This window comes from Rhinolophus sinicus, chromosome 18, assembly GCF_057876585.1.
Source record: "Rhinolophus sinicus isolate RSI-liver-muscle chromosome 18, RSI-T2T, whole genome shotgun sequence".
Classification (NCBI taxonomy): Eukaryota; Metazoa; Chordata; class Mammalia; order Chiroptera; family Rhinolophidae; genus Rhinolophus; species Rhinolophus sinicus.
Window position 1 is genome coordinate 65,880,557 of NC_142518.1, and position 22,413 is coordinate 65,902,969.

The window sequence follows — 22,413 nt, forward strand, 5'->3', positions numbered from 1 at the left end:
ACTGAAACACAAAAATATACATCTGTATACTGAAAATGTACATTCCAAATATTAATAGAACAATGCCATAAACAACTCCAAAAAAAATAATAAACATACCAGATAAATGAAGAATAGATGCCCTCTAGTTATTTGAGGCTCATAAGTACAGTCTGAGTACATTTTTTAATATGAGAGTACATTTTCTAATATGACAGGAAGAGGAATTCACTAATGGTCTTCTGGTTACTAATGCATTTCTACTATGCTGTGTTTTTTTTTGTTTGTTTGTTTTTTGTTTTGTTTTGTTTTTTGTTGTTTTTTGCTACTTAGTTATTCTACCCGACTTACATGTTTTTTTTATGATTATGGAACCACATTTGGTGGCTCATAGCCAAGGTGCAATATTCATAAGGAAACAGTACACATTTTTTCTATGACCAATAAGGTGATCTGATTTATTAAAGCCCCTTTTTGAGAGCAAAATATGCCAAAGGATATGAGAGAAGCAGTTGCCAGAGGTCCTCAAAAATCTGGCTAATGACCTAGAATCAAGTGCAATTGCCCAATTCGCTATCTGGAAAGTGATCTGAGTTAATTTTATAATCTCATGTGATCTCCATGCAGCCATTAGTCATTTTTAAATATCAACTCCTGGGTTCAAATTTCCCCAGTAAAGGAAGAAAACATAAGGATGAGCATTAGAACTTCCTGACTTAGCTGCAATTTGGCATGCTTCCTTGAAATGAAGAGACTTAGTAGTCAACGTCCTGAATAGACTGCTTAAACCTCATGTTCTTCTTTGCTGGTGCTTCAGCTAGAATCACAATGGTTTGTGATAGGGCGTGTGTTGGGTATTTCGGTAAAGATTATATGGCCAGACAGGTGTTATTAATGAAGCAAAGTTGTGTTTTCGAATGGATAGCACCTTCTTTTGACTGAGTGATAGAGTGGATATCTGCAATTAGTATGACCTGTAAGCAGCATTTAACTTAAAATTGCATACATCTTAACTACTGAAACCTGCTTTTCCCATTGAGCAAAGACATTCAGGCTTGGCAGAGAACATTTTAGTTAATATCAATAGCATCAAAATGAATGAAAGCTATATTTATTGAGTACCTACTATGTATCACTCACTGTGCTGAGTGCTTTACATACATTATTTCTTTTTAAAAATTAAAACAATGATTTCAATTACAGTTGACATTCAATATTATATTAGGTGTACAGCATAGTGCTTAGACATATAACTTATGAAGCAATCCCCTGAAAAGTCTTGCACCCATGTGACTCCATATGTAGTCATTATAATATTATTGACTATATTTCCTAAGCTGTAATTTACATTCCCATGAGTATTTTGTACTACAATTTGTACTTCTTAATCCCTTCACCTTTTACAACCATTCCTCCAAACCCCCTTCTAGGGTTTCCAGGCGGGATTTCCAGCCTGTTCTCAGGGATCTTTTTCACTTTCCCATTCCCAAATCCCAAGAAAAGTTGGTCGAGAAATCAGGAAAATCGGCTCCTTGCACCCAGGGGGTTGGTAGTATCAGCGGTCGCTTTGTGGAAACAAGTTATCGTGGAGAACAGAAAACAGTTTATATTTCAGGATTCGGGAATGGAAAAGAGAAAAATATTCCTGAGAATGGGCAGGAATTTGCCTGGAAACCCTACCTATTGACAACCATTCAGTTTGTTCTCTGTATATAAGTCTTTTTTGTTTATTTTTTTAGATTCCACATACAGTGGTACCTCTGTTTTCTAGTGTACTCTGTTCCGGAAGACTGTTCGAGTTCTGAAACGTTCAAAAACCAAGGCAGGGTTTCCACATAGAAAGTAATGCAAAATGGATTACTCCATTCCAGACCTTTAAAATCAACTCCTAAAACAGCAATTTAGCATGAATTTTACTATCTCATGATACCATAGATCCATAAAATTTACAGTGTTTGTAAACCGAAATTTTCATCAATGGAGACATTTGGAAACCGAGGTACTACTGTATAAGTGAAATCATATGGTATTTGTCTATCTCTGTCTGACTTAATTGACTTAGCATAAAAACCTCTAGGTTGACCCATGTTATTTCACATGGTAAGATTTCATTCTTTTTTAAGACCAAGTAATATGTCATTGTATATATATACCACCTCTTTTCCATTCATTTGTCTTTTGATTGAGCATTTTATCCCTTCACATTTAAAGTAATTATTAGTAGGTCTGTAGTTATTGCCATTTTATTAGTTATTTTCTGATTGTTTTTGTAGCTCTTCTCTGTTACCTTTGTTATTCTCTTGCTCTCCTCTCTTGAATGTTCATGAATTTCTGTAGTATTGTATTTAGATTCCTTTCTCTTTTTACTGTATATCCCTTGTAGATTTTTGGTTTGTAGTTACCACATGCTTAATATATACCAAGCTCTGTTTACAAAAGGATATTTTAAGTTGGTGGTCACTTAAACACATTCTAAAATCACTACAATGTTTACTCACCCTCTCCCAATTTACGTTATTGTCATTATTATTTTACTTTGTGTGTGTGTGTTAGTGTATATCTCTTAATTTACTATTGTAATTACACATGATCTTCCTACTTTTGCCTTTACACCTTTGTACTAGCTTTAGTGTTGGTTATCCACTAATTTTATTATGTATTTGCCTTTGTCAGTGAGAATGTTTTTCTTTATGATATTTTCTAATTCATACTTCTCATTTTTTTCTTCTTCTTAATGAAGTCCCTTTAACATTTCTTGCAGTACTGATTTGGTGGTAATGAACTCCTTCAGCTTTTTTGTTGTTGTTGTTCTGGGAAGCACTTTGTCTGTGCTTTTGTTCTAAATGATAGCTTTGTTGGATAGAGTTATCTTGGTTTTAGGTCCTTGCTTTTCATCACTTTGAATACTTTGTGTCAATCCCTTCCGGCCTGCAAAAGTTCTGTTGAGAAATCAGCTGAGAGTCTTAAGGGAGCTCCCTTGCAGGTAACTAAATGCCTTTCTCTTGCTGCTTTGAAGATTCTCTTTTTCTTTAACCTTTGTCATTTAAGTTATTATGTGTCTTGGTGTGGACCTCTTTGGGTTCATCTTATTTGGGACACTTTGTACTTCCTCCTCAGGGGAAACCGCCTCAGCCAAAATATCCCTCCCAGTTCTTAACTGCTACATGTGGGTGTGAGACCACCCCATTTCAAAACTCCACCCCTCCTACTGGTCTCGACATGGCTCCTTTTTTATAACCTTAGTTATAGAAGCTATGTTCAGCTAGTCTTCAAGTGGTTACCAAAGGGAGTTATTTTATAATTTAGTTGTAATTTTGATGTGGTCATGGAAAAAGGCGAACGCAGCATTTACCTACTCTGCAATCTTGATCAGAAGTCCCACATTGTTTCTAGAGTTAATATATCCAAAGCACAAAGCAGGGCTACTGAAAATATAGTCTTTGAACCAGTGATGGTAAGTGAACTCTGTTACCAGTCCATGATGAGATAAGTGTAGAAACTGAGTTTAGAAACTTCTATAACCACATGGGCATTGTCATGATATCTAAGCAAGTACTTGTCTCATTGAATATGGTATTGACAAACACAGGTGTTGTTGAGCTCATATGTTGAGTCACATTTGATGTGAGCTGTGTCGTAGTCACGCTCATTAGGACTACATTATACTATGTAATATCTTAATATCAACTTTTCCACTAAAACCCAAGTGTGTATAAAATACATCTATTTCCTTCTTCGAAAGATAATTTTACTATAATTTTACAGATTAAAATTTTGGAATAATTATCAATAAGAAGTAGTTGAAGATGAATTTGAAAATACCATTCAACCCTCATGTGTAGGTTAAAAATTGGAAGGTATATCTCGGCTGCAGAATTCCCAGGTGAAGAGAGAGCCGTCCCAGCCCCAAACCAGGCTCCCCAACCCAGGGTTCAAGTGTAGGGAAGAGAAGTCCCCATAACTTTTGGCCATGAAAATAAGCAGAGATTATGGCTCAGTGAGACAAAGGGCTGTTGGAGTCCCAGGCATTCCTCTCAGAGGGCCCACACACAAACTACTTGCTCATGGACTCACTCACTCTGAGGTTCATCTCTGGGGCAGCAGCTCAAAGGGCAACAGAGACACACAAGGGGAGAAACTGAATTGTCTGGCTTCAGGGCAATAGCTAGAAGGACAGATTTCTCCCAGACAGAAGTGGTAGCAGAAGCCATTATTCCTTTGTTGAGGCCTCCTCTCACGCAGCCTAAATGCACAAGCAGGTGCCAATTCTGAGTCTCCATCAACCTAACCAACACCATTCACCCTATCCTGGTGATTCCCTGAAACCCTGCCCCACCCAAATCAAACATACCAACATTCACATCAGGGGTACCAGAAGGAGAAGAGAAAGAGCAAGAAATTTAAAACCCAGGGTGGCTGTTCAGCTCAGTCAGTTAGAACATGGTGCTGATAACATCAAGATTGCCGGTTTGATCCCTGCATGGGCCACTGTGAGCTGTGCCCTCCTAAAAAAAGGAAAAGAAAAGAAATTGAAAACCTATGTGAATAAATAATGATGGAAAAATTTCCTAACCTGGTAAAGGAAAAAGACATACAAGTCCAGAAAGTGTAGAGAGTCCCAAACAAGATGAACACAAAGAATCCCACACCAAGATACATCATAATTAAAATGTCAAAGATTAAAGACAAAGAGAGAATCATAAAAGCAGCAAGAGAAAAGCAGTTAGTTACCTATGAAGGAGCTACCATAAGGCTGTCAGCTGATTTCTCAACAGAAATTTTGCTGTACAGAAGGGATTGGCACAAAATATTCAATGTGATGAAAACCAAGGACCTACAACCAAGATAACTCTACCCAGCAAAGATATCATTTAGAATTGGAGAGACAAAGAGCTTCTCAGACAAGAAAAACCTAAAGGAGTACATCACCACCAAACCGGAATTACAAGAAAAGTTAAAGGGACTTCATTAAGAAAAAGAACAAAAAGATAAAAATATGTGTGTGTGAATAATAAAATGGCAATAACTACATATGTATCAACAATTACTTTCAATGTGTATGGATTAAATGTTCCAATCAATAGAAGGGGTGGCTGAATGGATAAGAAAACAAGACCCTTACGTATGCTGCCTACAAGAAACTCACTTCAGATCAAAAGACACACACTGTCTAAAAGTAGAGATGGGCAAAGATATTTCATGAAAATGGAAACAAAAAAACTGGCATAGCCATACTTATACCAGACAAAATAGATTTGAAATCAAAGACTATAACAGGAGACAAAGAAGTGTCCATTAATTCCACTTCTGGGCATTTATCCAAAGAAACCCAAAACATTAATTTGGAAAGACATATGCATCCATATGTCAATTACAGCATTATTCACAATAACCAAGTTATGGAAGCAATAGATGAATGCATAAAGAAGTGGTACAAATATGCAATGGAATATTACTCAGCCATAAAATAGAATGAAATCTTGCCATTTGCAAAAACAGGATGGACCTAGAGGGTATTGTGCTAAGTGAGATAACTCAGAGAAAAACAGATGCCATATGATTTCACTTATATGTGGAATCTAGAGAACAAAATACATGAACAAACAGAAGAAAACTCATAGATACAGTGAAGATTTTTATAGTTGCCAGAGGTGTGGCTGGTTGAAGTGATGGGCAAAAAAGGTGAAGGGATTAAGAAGTACAAATTGGTAGTTACAAAATAGTCATTGGGATGTAAAATATAGCCTAGAGAATATAGCCAATAATATTTTAATAACTATGTACAGTGTCAGATGGGTACTAGATTTATCGAGGTGATCACCTCATTAGTTATACAAATGTCTATTCACTGTATTGTACACCTGAGACTAATATAATATTATATGTCAACTGTAATGAAAAAATTTTTAAAACTTAAAAAATTAAGAACTAGTTTTAATGGTAATAAAATAATCAGAAAGTTTCCTCATGCTGACATAAAAAAAATAAAAAATAAATAATACAAACAACCCAATTGAAAACTGGGCAGAGGAGCTGAAGAGACATTTCTCCAAAGAGGACATACAAATGGCAAATAGACATATGAAAATATGTTCAACATCACTAATCATCAGAGAAATGCAAATCAAAACCACAATGAGATATCACCTCACCCCAGTCAGAATGGCTATCATCAGCAAGACAAATAGTAACAAGTGTTGGAGAGGCTGTGGAGAAAAAGGAACCCTCATACACTGTTGGTGGGAATGCAGACTGGTACAGCCATTATGGAAGGCAGTGTGGAGCTTCCTCAAAAAATTACGAATAGAAATATCATATGACCCAGCAATCCCTCTCCTGGGTATCTACCCAAAAAATCTGAAAACATTTATTCATAAAGACACGTGAGCTCCAATGTTCATTGCAGCTTTGTTTACGGTGGCCAAGACATGGAAACAACCAAAATGTCCTTCGATAGATGAATGGATAAAGAAGTTGTGGTATGTATACACAATGGAATACTCTTCGGTGGTAAGAAAAGACGATATAGGAACATTTGTGACAACATGGATGGATCTTGAGAGTATAATGCTGAGCGAAATAAGTCAGACAGAAAAAGCAGAGAACCACATGATTTCACTGATATGTGGTATATAAACCAAAAACAACAAAAGAACAAGACAAACAAATGAGAAACAAAATCTCGTGTACACAGACAATAGTTTAGTGGTTACCAGAGGATAAGGGGGGTGGGGGTGGGAGATGAGGGTAAAGGGGATCAAATATATGGTGATGGAAGGAGAACTGACTCTGGGTGGTGAACACACAATGGGATTTATAGATGATGTAATACAGAATGGCACACCTGAAATCTATGTAATTTTACTAACAATTGTCACCCCAATAAATTAAAAAAATAATAAATAATAAAATAAATAAATGTCATCATTCACTTCATTTTGAGTGAAAGTTAAAAATAAATACCGAGCTTGCTGAAGTTGCTTTAAATTCTCTTTTATTCCTGTCAACATACTTAACGTGAGATGTATTTCTCTACTTTGTTGTTTAAACAAAACATAGAGTTATATATATATTATTCCTTGTAAGTAGCATTGTCATCAATCCTGCCTAAATTATGTAAATTAATTAGCCAGAAACAACCTCATTTGTCTAGATACTAATATACACAGTGTCTTTCAAAATGTGTATATAGGCATCTAATATGGGGAAATCACTATTTCACACATGTAATCATTAATTGCCTATACTTATTCTTTCAATGAATAATAGTTTTATAATTTATTTGTCTTACAATGTCTGCTCTCATTATATATATTAAAATGTAATGTCAAATTTGTTGAATCTAATAAAATACTTACCTGTATTTTCTATTTAATTCATTTTGACTAATTCATTCTTATTGTATTTTCTAAAATTATTAGTAAATGATGAATTATTTTTAAATATCTGATCCTTCATCAGAGAGTTTGACAAGTGCTCCCCAAAATTCAATGCATATAGCACATTTTCAGTAATAGGAAAAACATTGATGATGATCATAGCATCTCTCCTTTAACTGTAGCAGCGGTCCAGTGAGAACGTATTTCAGATAAAGAAGCTCAAATTCACAGAAGTTAAATAACTTGTTCAGTGTCACTGAAATATTAAGTGATAAAGCCAAGAATCATACCTATGTCTGTCTGGTTTTTAAATCCCATTTTCTTAACCACTACCAGTATATTGCCTTTATGCACACACATACACATATGAGTATGATGCCAAACTTATAGAACATCTGAAAGTATGGAGGTACAGGTCAAAAAACTTTTTCCTTCCTAAACCACTGTAGAGTAAGTTGCCAATAGGATGTCCCATCAACCCTGAAAACTTCATTGTGTATTTTTTATCATTAAAGACACTCTTTTATATAATCACAATATAACCATCAAAATCAGGAGATTAGCATTACTACATCACTACCATCTATTTTTCAGACCCTCAGTCAAGTCTCCCCATTTGTCACAATAATGTCCTTTAGAACAAAAGGATCCTATTCACAATCATGCACTGCATTTTCTTATCATACCGTTTAAATTTCCTTCACCGGAACAGTCCCTCAAAATTTTCCTTTACTTTCATGACCTTTATAACTTTAAATATTATAGACCAGTTATTTTGTAGGCTGCACCTTAATTTGGGTTGGTCTGATGTGGTCTCATGATGAATTCAAGTTATACATCATTGATAAGATTATCACAGAAGTCATGTTGCATCCAATCAGATGGCACACAATTTCAATCTGCCCCATTAGAGATGGTGTTCACATTGATCATTCAGTTATGGTGGAGCCTGTGGGGCTTCTCCAACTGTAAAGGTACTTTTATCTTTTGTAATTAGTAATTATTTTTAGGGAGACACTTTGAATCCATGTAAATATTAGGGTTCTCATAATACTTCCAATTTATTCATTCTTCAATATTTATTAGTATAGATTTATAGTTACCTGGTTTATTCAATGGATTATAATCCATTGTTATTATTTATTCTTATTGTTCCTGATTTAACCAGTGGGAATACCACTGAAACTACCTCCATCATTCTTTTGACAAGTCTCCATCATTATTTGAGAATTTCGTTGCTTTCTGTCAAACAAGGTATTCCACTTTTATATTGTACTTTCCTTGCCCCAGTCCTGGAATCAGTCATTTCTCCAAAAAAGTCCTGGTTCTTCTTAATAATGAACTATGTTTAGAAGTGATATTCAGGGCAATGGTTGAACTCATTAATGTCAGACTGTCACTGCTCCGACACCCTTCCGTGGACAGAATATGAGTGTACACACATTCATGTGCACTAGAGAACACACATACAAATCTGTATGTATATTAAAACCATGAGTTCACACTGAAAATTCCAATTCCAAGCCAATCATATAGCATTTGTTCTTGTTTCTCCCTTTCCATATTTGCAACACCCTTCTCCAAGAGGAATAACTTGGTTCCTGTTATCCTTAACATAATAACTTATTTCATAAGTCCCCCTATATGTGACCAATCCCACGTCACCATTGCTATACCTTCCCCCTTTCAGTTGCTCTCCTCACCCAAAATTAATTCCAATCTCACTCCATTTGGACTCTGGTTTGGGTTGCCACTACTGTCCCATATGTAAACAACTTCCTCATTCCAGCCATGCTTTGACACGGGGCACTAAGCCAACAGTCCTGTTTGGACTTCAGCCTATGCGAATCAGCCTATGCCATCCCACTCGGTTGTTCTGCTGGGTGGATTCTTTCCTCACCCCATTCTATCTCTGACACTAACACTGAACCACTCCTTGATGGGAACACCCTCTTAACACTGCTCAGGTTCTAACATCCCACAGATCCCTCCTATGCAGATGTCCGTCTCACCGGTCTAGGCTCCCAAGCTTTCCTTTGCACCACTACAGCCCCCATCCAATAGCTCACACACCTAAATTGCTGTGCCCCACCTAGTGGATTTAGGACTGAATTGTTCAGGAAAAAGGAAAGGGAAGAAAAGGAAATGGAAGGGAATGCAAGGGGTAGGTATAGAAAGGGAAGGGAAAAGGAAAATGAAGACAGATATTTTATTAAATATATCACAACAAAATTATGAAATTCATTTTCAACCAGCATATGAGTAAGCACATATGCCTTCATCACCACTTTCTTGCACATTACAACCATAGTGCTTCATTATGGGACATTTTTCTAAACACAAAGACAATCTTTTTTTGAAAACTCTCCATTCCCTCACCTCTCTAAACACCCCCCCCCACAATGTTACACATGACCACATTCTTGATTTTTCCATTAGAATCATCCATATAGAGGTCAAGACTTCTGTGTAGATCACCAAAAGCCTGGCCACTGTGGCAATGCACAAAATGGTTGGTTGCTTGTCTCCAAGTTCCTCCTTGGAGCATGAAATGATAAGTGTTAAAGTTATAAAATAGTCACAGTACGTGTACCGTGTTTCCCCAAAAATAAGACCTAACTGGAAAATAAGCCTTAGCATGATTTTTCAGGATGACGTCCCCTGAACATAAGCCCTAATGCATCCTTTGGAGCAAAGCTTAATATAAGACCTGGTCTTATTTTCGGGGAAACACAGTATCAGAATATACTCTCTGCAGTTCAAAAGTTTTGAAATGGTTTTGATAAGAAATAAGTTCCTTTCCCATTGACTTCAGATCCATTGTGGCAGTCACAACAGAGTAGTGCACGTTGATACGCCAGGTCTAGAAACAATTTGATCCTCATTTTTTTTCTGTTAAATAAAAGTAGCCACCTGTAGGGGGTGGTTACAGTGCAATCATCAGCCACTTCAACAATAGGATATATTCGAAACATATTCATTTCACCCAGACCTATCAACTCTAATGTTTGGTGGAATTTCCACCACTTGTCTCTTGTGCCTCAGATTCTCTCATAACCATCTCACCTACTATCTCCAAGGCCAGCCTCCCCTCCCATTCCCAGACTTCTCACACTAATTGGTATAAACTATGAATATGAGGACCTCTCATTCTGTAGTGAGCTATCATTGTATATGGATGTTATGGAATCTGGACGCAATCTTGGTTCTGCCACTTATTAGCTGTCTGACTTGAAAACCATACCTGTCTGTCTTCTTATAAGGGGATGAAATAGAAACAAGATTTATGACTCTCTAAGGTTTCTCTCAGCTCTCCAGTTTTAAGACTTTTGAAAGTATAATAGTTACCATGATGAAAAAGAAAGATCACTAGCTCAGAAATCACCTTTTAAGATATAAATCTGATCATATCTCCTGACCCTTAATACATTCATCTTCTTTACTGTTCATATACAATCCAACCCTAAGACTTGACAGTTTTACTTCTTAAATATCTTCCCAATATGTGCACTTCTTTCCTCTATCCTGGTCCAAACCACCATCATCTTTTGTCTAGACAAGTACAACTGCTTCCTCAATAATATACATGAGTCTATAAGCATCCCATATATTTTCAATATTACAGCCAGGACAATTTTTTTAAATGCAAATGTAATCATGTTGTCTCAACCCATCCATGTTTATAACTTTCCATTGGTTTTCTATTGTCATTAGGATACAAACTAATTCATTAATGTAGCCAGTCTAAGCCCTTTATTATCTAGTCTGGAACTACTTCTCCATTCTAGGACCTCTTATTATTCTACTTATTCTACTACCTCTTATTCTAGGACCACCTTCTCTCCATCAACACATCCACTGCTCCCTTGCCACCTACTATACTCTAGCCACACTGGTGTTATCTGGGTGCTTCATACTCACCATTCTTCCAATTTAGTATCCTTGTACATACTGTTCTGACTCAATGGGATATCTGTCTCTTCTCTCACATCCAGTTAATACCAATTCAACTTGTGAATCCATCTTAAGCATCACTTGCTCAGGGAAGCCTTCCCTAACTATCTAGAATAAGTCAAATCATGTTATAGAATCTCACTGACTATATGCCTCTCCTTTATAACACTTTCCACATTTGTAATATCACATCTGTTTCTTCGGGTATTTGATAAATGTATGTCTTCCACACTAGTCAATTAGCTTGAATAGGATAAGTAACTTACTTTTGTTGCTCACTACTGCATCCCCAGCAGCTAACGTAGTGCCTACCACATAATGAGTTCTTGAGTCATGGCCTGAGTTATGGTCCTAGTTAGTATCTATTTTGCTATGGTCTCCTTGATTTTTCAAAGACTATAACCTCCCCATGCTTCAATCCTCTCATCTTTAAAATGAAAGTAATAATATCTATAGCATAGGGTTGTTTCTAACAGCCAAATAAGGTATAGTCATAGACAAGATACAATGATTCATTTTTAAAAGTTCTATATATAGATCATATCTGTGAATAAATTTCATGAGACTAGTACTATTCCAAACTGAGTATAGATTAGTATAACACTGTATAGGTTGTGGTTAGAGTAACAACTCCAGAAAGCTGTAGATGAGAGATGTACTAATGCCTTCCTATCTCTGGTTAAAAACAATATTTGTTTCCTAAGAGTTTGTGGCTACATTTTGTAATGGAAAGAAATTAGTCTCTGTTAATGACCCTAAAATCCTTTTCCTTGAGCCCATACATCTATAGCCTTCTTCCCTCTTGTGCTTGTTAATTAATTGTCACATTCTAGTAGGGACTTTTAGGGTTGATGAATTAACCCTGGAAATCCATAGCTTCAGAGATGACCACTGATCAGCTCATACTGTTATAGGAGAAAGTAAAAGATACCTGGACCATATTATTAGAGAGATAGAGTGAGAGCAAGGGAGAACAGATTTTAAATGTAAAACTTGCTACATTTTCCTTACATGAGATTTAGCTTCCACTACAAAAAGATATTGACTAAGATTTATAGCAAGAAGCTATTGTGTCAGGAAGAAACCATAACTAAGGCAGTATCTATATATGGCTTGGTGACCACTGGATTCTTCGTGTCGAACACAATGCCTAGCATGCAACAGGTTCTCATTAAGTATTTGTTGTAGGAATAAATGACATGAATAAATGAAAAAAACAAATGAATGAACAGAGTAGCAGTGGCAAATGAAACTAGAAGCACTAGACAAATTCATTACTAGTCATCAGAAACCACTTATTCCAATTCAGAGGGTTAATTCTTGCTTTCAGCCTTCTTTACAATGTGCTCAAGGTGTAAATGTGCTTCAGTATCAGTTATCTCCAGATATTTCTATACATGAGGTCAAAAGTTTCCTTCAGGAATACATGTAGCTAAGGCCAATGAATGTCAGTGAAAATTAGTGCCAAATTTTAGTTAACCTTCAAATTCCATTTTAAAGTGTATCTGCACTTACTTCTTCTTTGGCCCCCAAAGGGTCATACCACCCACCAGTAAGCCATGCCTATTAACATTCCGGACTCTATGTTGCTGACCTAGCAACTAACAATTGAGGTAGAATATAAATCTAAAAGATTCTTATGCCGTGTTTCCTCAAAAATAAGACCTAGCTGGACAATCAGCTCTAATGTGTCTTTTGGAGCAATAATTAATATAAGACCCAGTCTTATTTTACTATAATGTAAGACCGGGTCTTTAATATAATATAATATAATATAATATAATATAATATAATATAATATAATATAATATAGTATAGTATAGTATAGTATAGTATAGTATAGTATAGTATAATATAATGTAATATAGTATAGTATAATAATATAATGTAATATAATGTAATACTGGGTCTTATATTAATTTTTCCTCCAAAATACTCGTTAGAACTAATTGTCTGGCTAGGTCTTATTTTCGGGGAGACACGGTAGTACCTTTAGCTTCTTTTGATTAGTCCAGAAGAGAATGACTTGAAAAATATATCCATAATTAGTGTAGTTGGAGAGAAGGTCAGAAATTTAATTTTACCCTCATGCAGCTGATTGTAATTGAAACCACTATTGCTCAGTGTTTTCTCCATTAAATAAAAAATAAAGATCCAAAGTATTGTTTAAGTTTGCTGCCATATATCACAGTCTATGCTACCATAAGTTATAATATGTATTGACAAGTAATTTGTACATATATAATATACATATGTGTGTATATTTACATGATATACATAAGCATATATATCATGTAAATGTGTGGTTAGGGCCACTCTTCTACTTGGAAAGGAATGAAAGAAAATACAATATTAAAAATAAGAATAGTTAGGTCCTCCAATCCTCCTCGCAAAGTTACACACCTCAGTCTGCACCCCCGTATGTCTCCAAGGCTCCTGAGTCACTATCTCTCTGCTGGATCTTTAGGTTTTGGTATCAAGGTAATGCTGGCCTCATAAAATGAGTTAGGGAGCATTGTCTCTTCTTCAATTTTTTGGAAGAGTTTGAGTAGGACAGGTATTAGATCCTCTTTGAATGTTTGGTAGAATTCACTAGGGAAGAGTGACGTCATAGGAATGGCGGCAGCGGGGCGCACTTTTTGAGTTCTCCGTCGGATCTTATCAGAAACGGGAAGCTTATAACCCATCAAAGGACTCTCTGCTCATCACGCAGAACAGCGAAGAGACTCACGCAGGGATTTCTTGCAGTGCCCAGCTTAAGAGGCACAAGATTCAACATACCCAGCGGCCAACTCCAGACCAAGCCAGAGTACTACCGGGTTTGACCTACAAGTGACACACTCAGAGGGGATTCTTTACAGGCACATAGAGGCCAAAGGGCAAACCACATCTAAGCGGTCAACCCTCACGCAGCAGAATACCCTGCGTGGGCAAAGCCAAGTCTCACAACTAGTCAGCCTAGGAGTTAACTCCACCTACTCACAAGCGAAAAGCAATTAAGGATCTTCTTTAACAGGACAATATACACAACACAAGAGTCACTTTTAGAGCACACGCAGGGGAGAAGAACGAAGTAGTGCAAGTCAAATATAAAGGACATTTATTATATACTAATCCAGCAAGAACTAAGAACTCCAGGGCATCTACCTAATACATCGAAGCAAACACAGAGAGTCAGCCAGAATGAGGAAACAAAGAAACATATCCCAAATAAAAGAACAGAAGAAACCTTCAGAAATGGAACTAAATGAAGCAGAGGTAACCTAACTGTCAGAGACAGAGTTCAGAATACTGATGATAAGAATGTTTAAGGAACTTAGAGAGGACATCAAGAAGGATGTAGAAATCATAACGAACAAACAGTTAGAACTAAAGAACACAGTTACCGAAATAAAGAACTCACTTGAAGGAATTAACAGCAGGTTAGATGAAGCAGAGGATCGAATCAGCGACTTAGAAGACAAGTTAGCAGAGATCACCCAAACAGAACAACAGAAAGAAAAAAGAATAAAAAACAATGAAGATGGTTTAAGAGACCTATGGGATAACATCAAGCGCAACAACATGCGCATCATAGGAATACCAGAAGGTGAAGAGAAGAAACAAGGGATTGAGAACATATTTGAAGTAATAATGTCTGAAAATTTCCCTAACCTGATGAAGGAAACCAACATACAAGTCCAGGAAGTGCAGAGAGTTCCAACCAGGATAAACCCAAACAGGTCCACTCCAAGACACATTATAGTTAAAATGGCAAAGATTAAAGACAAAGAGAGAATCCTAAAAGCAGCAAGAGAAAGACAGAGGGTTACATACAAGGGAACTCCCATAAGACTATCAAATGACTTTTCTGCAGAAACATTGAAGGGCAGGAGGGAGTGGCAGGAGATACTCAAAGTGATGGAAAACAAAGGCCTACAACCTAGGTTGCTTTATCCAGCAAGGCTATCATTTAAAATTGACGGGGAGATAAAGAGCTTCCCAGAAAAGAATAAGCTAAAGGAATTCATTACCACCAGGCCAGCATTGCAAGAAATACTAAAAGGACTTCTGTAAATAGAAGAAAGACGAAAACAATCTATCCACAAATTTAAAAATGGCAATAACTATGTACTTATCAATAATCACTTTAAATGTAAATGGTTTAAATGCTCCAATCAAGAGACATAGGGTGGCTGAATGGATAAGAAAGCAAGACCCTTGTATAGGCTGTATACAAGAGACTCACCTCAGATCAAAAGACACACACAGGCTAAAAGTGAAGGGTTGGAGTAAGATATTCCATGCAAATGGAAATGAGAAAAAAGCTGGAGTTGCAATACTTATCTCTGACAAAATAGACTTTAAAATGAAGAAAATATTAAAAGACAAAGATGGACACTATATAATAATAAAGGGATCAATTCGACAAGAGGATATAACCCTAGTAAACATCTATGCACCCAACATAGGAGCACCTAAATATCTAAAACAGATATTGACAGACATAAAGATGGAGATCAACAGTAACACTATCATAGTAGGGGACTTCAACACACCTCTGACAACAAGGGACAGGTCTTCCAGACAGAAAATCAATACGGAAACAATAGCCTTAAATGACACATTGGACCACTTGGATTTAACCGATATTTTCAGAGCATTCCACCCCAATGCTGCAGAATACACGTTCTTCTCAAGCGCACATGGAACATTCTCCAAGATAGACCATATGTTAGGCCACAAAGCAAGTCTGGATAAATTTAAGAAAATTGAAATCATACCAATTGTCTTCTCTGACCACAGTGCTATGAAATTAGAAATGAACTACAGGAAAAAGACTGGAAGACACACAAATTCATGGAGGCTGAATAATATGTTACTAAATAATGAATGGGTCAAACAGGAGATCAAGGAAGAAATCAAAAGATATCTCGAGACAAACGAAAATGAAAATACAACGACCCAAAATCTATGGGATGCCGCGAAAGCAGTCCTAAGAGGGAAGTTCATAGCACTGCAGGCCTACCTAAAGAAACAAGAAACATCACTAATCAACAGTTTATCTTCACACTTAAGGGATCTGGAAAAAGAACAACAAAATAAGCCCAAAGGGAGTACAAGGAAGGAGATAATAAAGATCAGAGCGGAAATAAATGAAATAGAAACCAGAAAAACAATACAAAAGATCAATGAATCCAAGAGTTGGTTCTTAGAGAAGATAAACAAAATTGACAAACCTTTAGCCAGACTCATTAAAAAAAAGAGAGAGAGGACCCAAATTAATAAAATCAGTAATGAAAGAGGAGAAGTGACAACAGACACCGCAGAGATACAAAAAATCCTAAGAAATTACTATGAGCAACTGTATGCCAACAAATTTGACAACCTGGAAGAAATGGACAATTTCCTAGATGCATACAACCTCCCAAGGCTAACTCAATAGGAGACAGAAAACCTGAATAGATTACCACCAAGGAAATTGAATCAGTAATAAACAATCTCCCAACAAACAAAAGCCCTGGACCAGATGGCTTTACAGGTGAATTTTACAGAACGTTCAAAAAAGAATTGTCACCTATTCTCCTCAAACTCTTCCAAAAAATCCAGAGGGAGGGAAGACTCCCAAACACTTTTTACGAAGCCACTATCACCCTGATCCCAAAATCAGACAGACACCACAAAAAAAGAAAACTACAGGCCAATATCGCTAATGAACATAGATGCAAAACTCCTCAACAAAATACTAGCAAACAGAATTCAGCAATATATTAAAAAGATTATACACCATGATCAAGTGGGATTCATCCCTGGTATGCAAGGGTGGTTCAACATCCACAAATCAATTAATGTGATACACCACATTAACAAAATGAAAAATAAAAATCATATGATCATATCAATTGACACAGAAAAAGCATTTGATAAAATTCAGCAGCCATTCATGATAAAGACCCTTAAGAAAGTGGGAATAGAGGGATCATATCTCAACATAATAAAGGCCATATATGATAGACCCACAGCTAACATCATACTCAATGGGGAAAAACTAAAACCATTCCCCTTAAAATCAGGAACAAGGCAAGGCTGCCCACTTTCTCCACTTCTATTCAACATAGTGCTGGAAGTTCTAGCCACAGCAATCAGACAAGAAAAAGAAATAAAAGGCATCCAAATCGGTAAGGAGGAAGTAAAACTGTCATTATATGCAGATGATATGATACTATATTTAGAGAACCCTAAAGACTCCACCAAGAAACTGTTAGAGCTGATAGATGAGTTTAGTAAAGTAGCAGGATACAAAATTAATATTCAGAAATCAGTTGCATTTGTATATACCAATAATAAAACATCAGAAGGAGAAATTAAAAAAGCGATTCCATTTACAATTGCTCCAAAGACTATAAAATACCTGGGAATAAATTTAACCAAAGAAGTAAAAGATCTGTACTCAGAAAATTATAAGACACTGAAGAAAGAAATGAAAGAAGATACAAATAGATGGAAACACATACCATGTTCATGGATAGGAAGAATTAATATAGTTAAAATGTCCATACTGCCTAAGGCAATATATATATTCAACGCAATTCCTATCAAACTACCAACGACATTTTTCACAGAAATAGAACATATAATCCTAAAATTTATATGGGATAACAAAAGACCCCGGATATCTTCAACAATCTTGAGAAATAAGAACAAAGTGGGAGGTATAACAATACCTGACTTCAAATTATACTACAAGGCTACAGTAATCAAAACAGCATGGTACTGGCATAAAAACAGACCCATAGATCAGTGGAACAGAATAGAGAGTCCAGAAATAAATCCATGCCTATATGGCCATTTAATCTATGACAATGGAAGCAAGAATGTACGGTGGGGTAAAGACAGTCTATTCAATAAATGGTGCTGGGAAACTTGGACAGACACATGCAAAAAGATGAAGCTGGATCACCTCCTTACACCATATACAAAAATAAATTCAAAATGGCTTAAAGATTTAAATGTAAGATCTGAAACCATAAAATTCCTAGAAGAAAATATAGGAAGAAACCTCACAGACATTACCCGGAGTAAGATTTTTACTGATATATCCCCTCGCGCGAGGGAAGTAAGAGGAAAAATAAACATGTGGGATTACATCAAACTAAAAAGCTTTTTCACAGCAAAGGAAACCATCAATAAAACAAAAAGGGATCCTACTGATTGGGAAAAGATATTTGCCAATGATATATCTGATAAGGGGTTAATATCACAAATTTATAAAAAACTCACTCAACTCAACTCCAAAAAAACAAACAACCCAATTAAAAAATGGGCAGAGGACATGAAGAGACATTTTTCTAAAAAGGACACACAGATGGCAAACAGACATATGAAGAAATGTTCAACCTCACTAACCATTAGAGAAATGCAAATAAAAACCACAATGAGAGTTCCGGAAAAATGGCGGAGTGAGGTGAGCCTCTGTAAAGCTCCCCTGGAATTTACAAAGAATCGAACAACAAAAACTCCACAAAGGACTCCCTGCACAGCAGACAGGCAAGACGAAGAGGCCCACTACCGACTGAAATCACCTACAGGTGGGAGATTCGCGCGCGCGAGCGGGGGGAGGAGGAAAGTGAGAAGCGGGCGGAGACGCAGCTCCGCGGGCGCAGGACTCAGACCCAGCTCAGTGCGCCGAGCTCGCTGCTTCCCGGAACTACCGCAGCTGCGGGAGATCGGACTGCTAGGGCTCCGCCAGGGCTCCACAGGGCTGAGGGGACAGCATATAACACGGCTGAACCCAACGCTCATGGCAGAGACCTCGGAGAAAAGACTGAGGGAAAAAGGCTGAAAACGGTGGTTTAAGCCCGCACTGCCGAGCAGAGAACGGAGCCTTAGGCACTGAGACTAGCCGCCCCCTCCCTCCCCTCTCAGAGCTCGCCCCGCCCCCACCTGCCCGGTGCTAGAAGCGAAACAGTAGCAGTGTCAGATCAAAACAACAGAAAATTTGCTATATTTGAGAACTGTGGCCCACAAACACAAATCCACAGCCCAACTAGTTCCGGCAAAGGGAAGAGAGCTGTGGAAGCAGGACAGGCTGTGGTGGTGGTCGCTGCCATTGCTCTGGGCCACCTCTCACAGCTCACCCCGCCCCTGGCCCCACCTATCTGGGCGGTTCCCTGCAGGAGTAAACAGAACTGCTGAACAAAAGAAAGACCTCTTCCTATCAACTTGTTGCAGAAGTCACTCCTGTAGATGTCTAGGAAGAGAAATAGTAAACCAGTAATCGCCATGAGTAACCAAGGCAACAAGATAGCTCAGAAAGAAAGTGAAAAATCTCCAGAAAAGGCACTTAAATATACAGAAATATGTGACTTAAATGACAGAGAATTCAAGGCTGCAGTTCTGAAAAAACTCAACGAGATACAAGAAAACACAGATAGGCAGTTAAATGAACTCAGAAACTCAATTAAAGAACAGTATGAGCATTTTACGAAAGAGATTGAAATTTTAAAAAAGAACCAAATAGAATTTCTGGAGATTAAGAACTCAATAGAAGAAATTAAGAATGAAATAACCAGCTTAGGTAGTAGAGTTGACCAGATGGAGGAAAGAATCAGTGACATCGAAGATAGAAACCTGGAAATGACACAGATAGAAGAAGAAAGAGACTTGAGACTTAAAAGAAATGAAAGAACTCTACAAGAACTTTCTGACTCCATCAGAAAGAGCAATATAAGAATAATGGGCATACCAGAAGGAGAAGAAAGAGAGAAGGGAACAGAGAATATATTCAAACAAATCGTCGATGAGAACTTCCCAAATTTGTGGACAGAACTGGACCCTCGAATCCAAGAAGCAAATAGAACACCTAGTTACCTCAATCCCAACAGGCCTTCTCCAAGGCACATTGTACTGAAGCTGTCTAAAATCAACGACAAAGAAAGAATCCTCAAGGCAGCCAGGGAAAAGAAGACGGTAACTTACAAAGGAAAGCCCATTAGATTATCATCAGATTTTTCAGCAGAAACTCTACAAGCCAGGAGGGAGTGGAACCAAATATTCAAACTATTGAAAGAGAGAAATCATGAGCCAAGAATAATATATCCAGCAAAGATATCCTTTAGATATGAAGGAGGAATAAAGACCTTTCCAGACATACAGAAGCTGAGGGAATTTTCTAATACACGACCTGCACTACAAGAAATACTAAAGGAGGCTATTCGACCACCATCAACAGGGACAATTTGTGGCAACCAAAACTCAAAAAGGGGGAGAATAAAGGCCTGAACCGGAATATGGGAATGGAGAAAGTAAGCGTGCTGAAGAAAATGGAATACTCTAAATATCAAACTTACTTTTACATAAACTTAAGGGTAACCACTCAAAAAAAATCCAGAACTGAAATATATACTGAAATAAAAGAAGAAACAGAGGGAAACATCATAGAATACCACCACACAGAAATAATAGACAACAACAAAAAGGCAAAGAAACAATGGAGACACAGCCTTACCAGAAAACTAAAGATAGAATGACAGGAAATTCTCACATATCAATAATCACCCTAAATGTAAATGGACTGAACTCACCAATAAAAAGGCACAGAGTAGCAGATTGGATCAAAAAACTAAACCCAACCATATGCTGTCTCCAAGAGACACATCTCAGCTACAAGGACAAGCATAGACTCAAAGTGAAAGGGTGGAAATTGACACTCCAAGCAAATGGTGCCCAGAGAAAATCAGGTGTAGCCATAATGATATCAGATGAAACAGACTTCAAGGTGAAAAAGATAACAAGAGACAAAGATGGACATTTCATAATGGTGAAGGGGACTGTAAAACAAGAAGACATAACAGTCATCAATATTTATGCCCCCAGTCAGGGAGCACCGAAATACACCAAGCAACTACTAACAGAACTAAAGGGAGAAATTGACCAAAACACAATTATACTAGGGGACTTAAATACATCATTGACAGCTATGGATAGATCATCCAAACAGAAAATAAATAACGACATAGTAGCCCTAAATGACACATTAGATGAAATGGACATAATTGACATTTATAGAGCACTTCATCCTAAAACATCAGACTACACATTCTTTTCTAGTGTCCATGGAACATTCTCAAGGATAGACCATATATTGGGACATAAAATCAGTCTCAACAAATTTAAAAAGATTGAAATCATACCATGCATATTCTCTGATCACAAGGCTTTGAAATTGGATATCAACTGTAAAAAGAAAGCGGGAAAAAACACAAATACATGGAGACTAAACAACATACTTTTAAAGAAGGACTGGGTCAAAGAAGAAATTAGAGGAGAGATCAAAAGATACATAGAAACAAATGACAATGAAAATACATCCTACCAAAATTTTTGGGATGCAGCGAAAGCAGTTTTAAGGGGGAAATTTATCTCATTACAGGCCTATCTCAAGAAACAGGAAAATTCCCAAATAAATAACCTCATGTTACACCTTAAAGAACTAGAAAAAGAAGAACAGGTAAAACCCAAGGTCAGCAGAAGAAAGGAAATAACAAAAATTAGAGCAGAAATAAATGAAATAGAGAACAGAAAGACAATAGAAAAAATTAATGTGACAAAGAGCTGGTTCTTTGAGAAGATTAACAAAATTGACAAACCCTTGGCTAGACTTACTAAGATAAAAAGAGAGAAGACACTGATTAACAAAATCAGAAACGTAAAAGGGGAAGTTATCACGGACACCACAGAAATACAAAGGATCATCCAAGAATACTATGAAGGACTATATGCCACCAAATTCAACAACCTAGAAGAAATGGATAAGTTCTTAGAAACATATAGCCTTCCAAGGCTGAACCATGAAGAACTGGAAAATCTAAACAGACCGATCACCAGTAACGAAATTGAATCAGTCATCCAAAACCTTCCCAAAAGCAAAAGTCCGGGACCAGATGGCTTCACTAGTGAATTCTACCAAACCTTCAAAGAGGATCTAATACCAATTCTGCACAAACTCTTCCAAAAAATTGAAGAAGAAACAGTACTCCCCAACACATTTTATGAGGCCAACATTACCCTGATACCAAAACCTGGTAAAGACAGCACAAAAAAAGAAAACTACAGACCAATA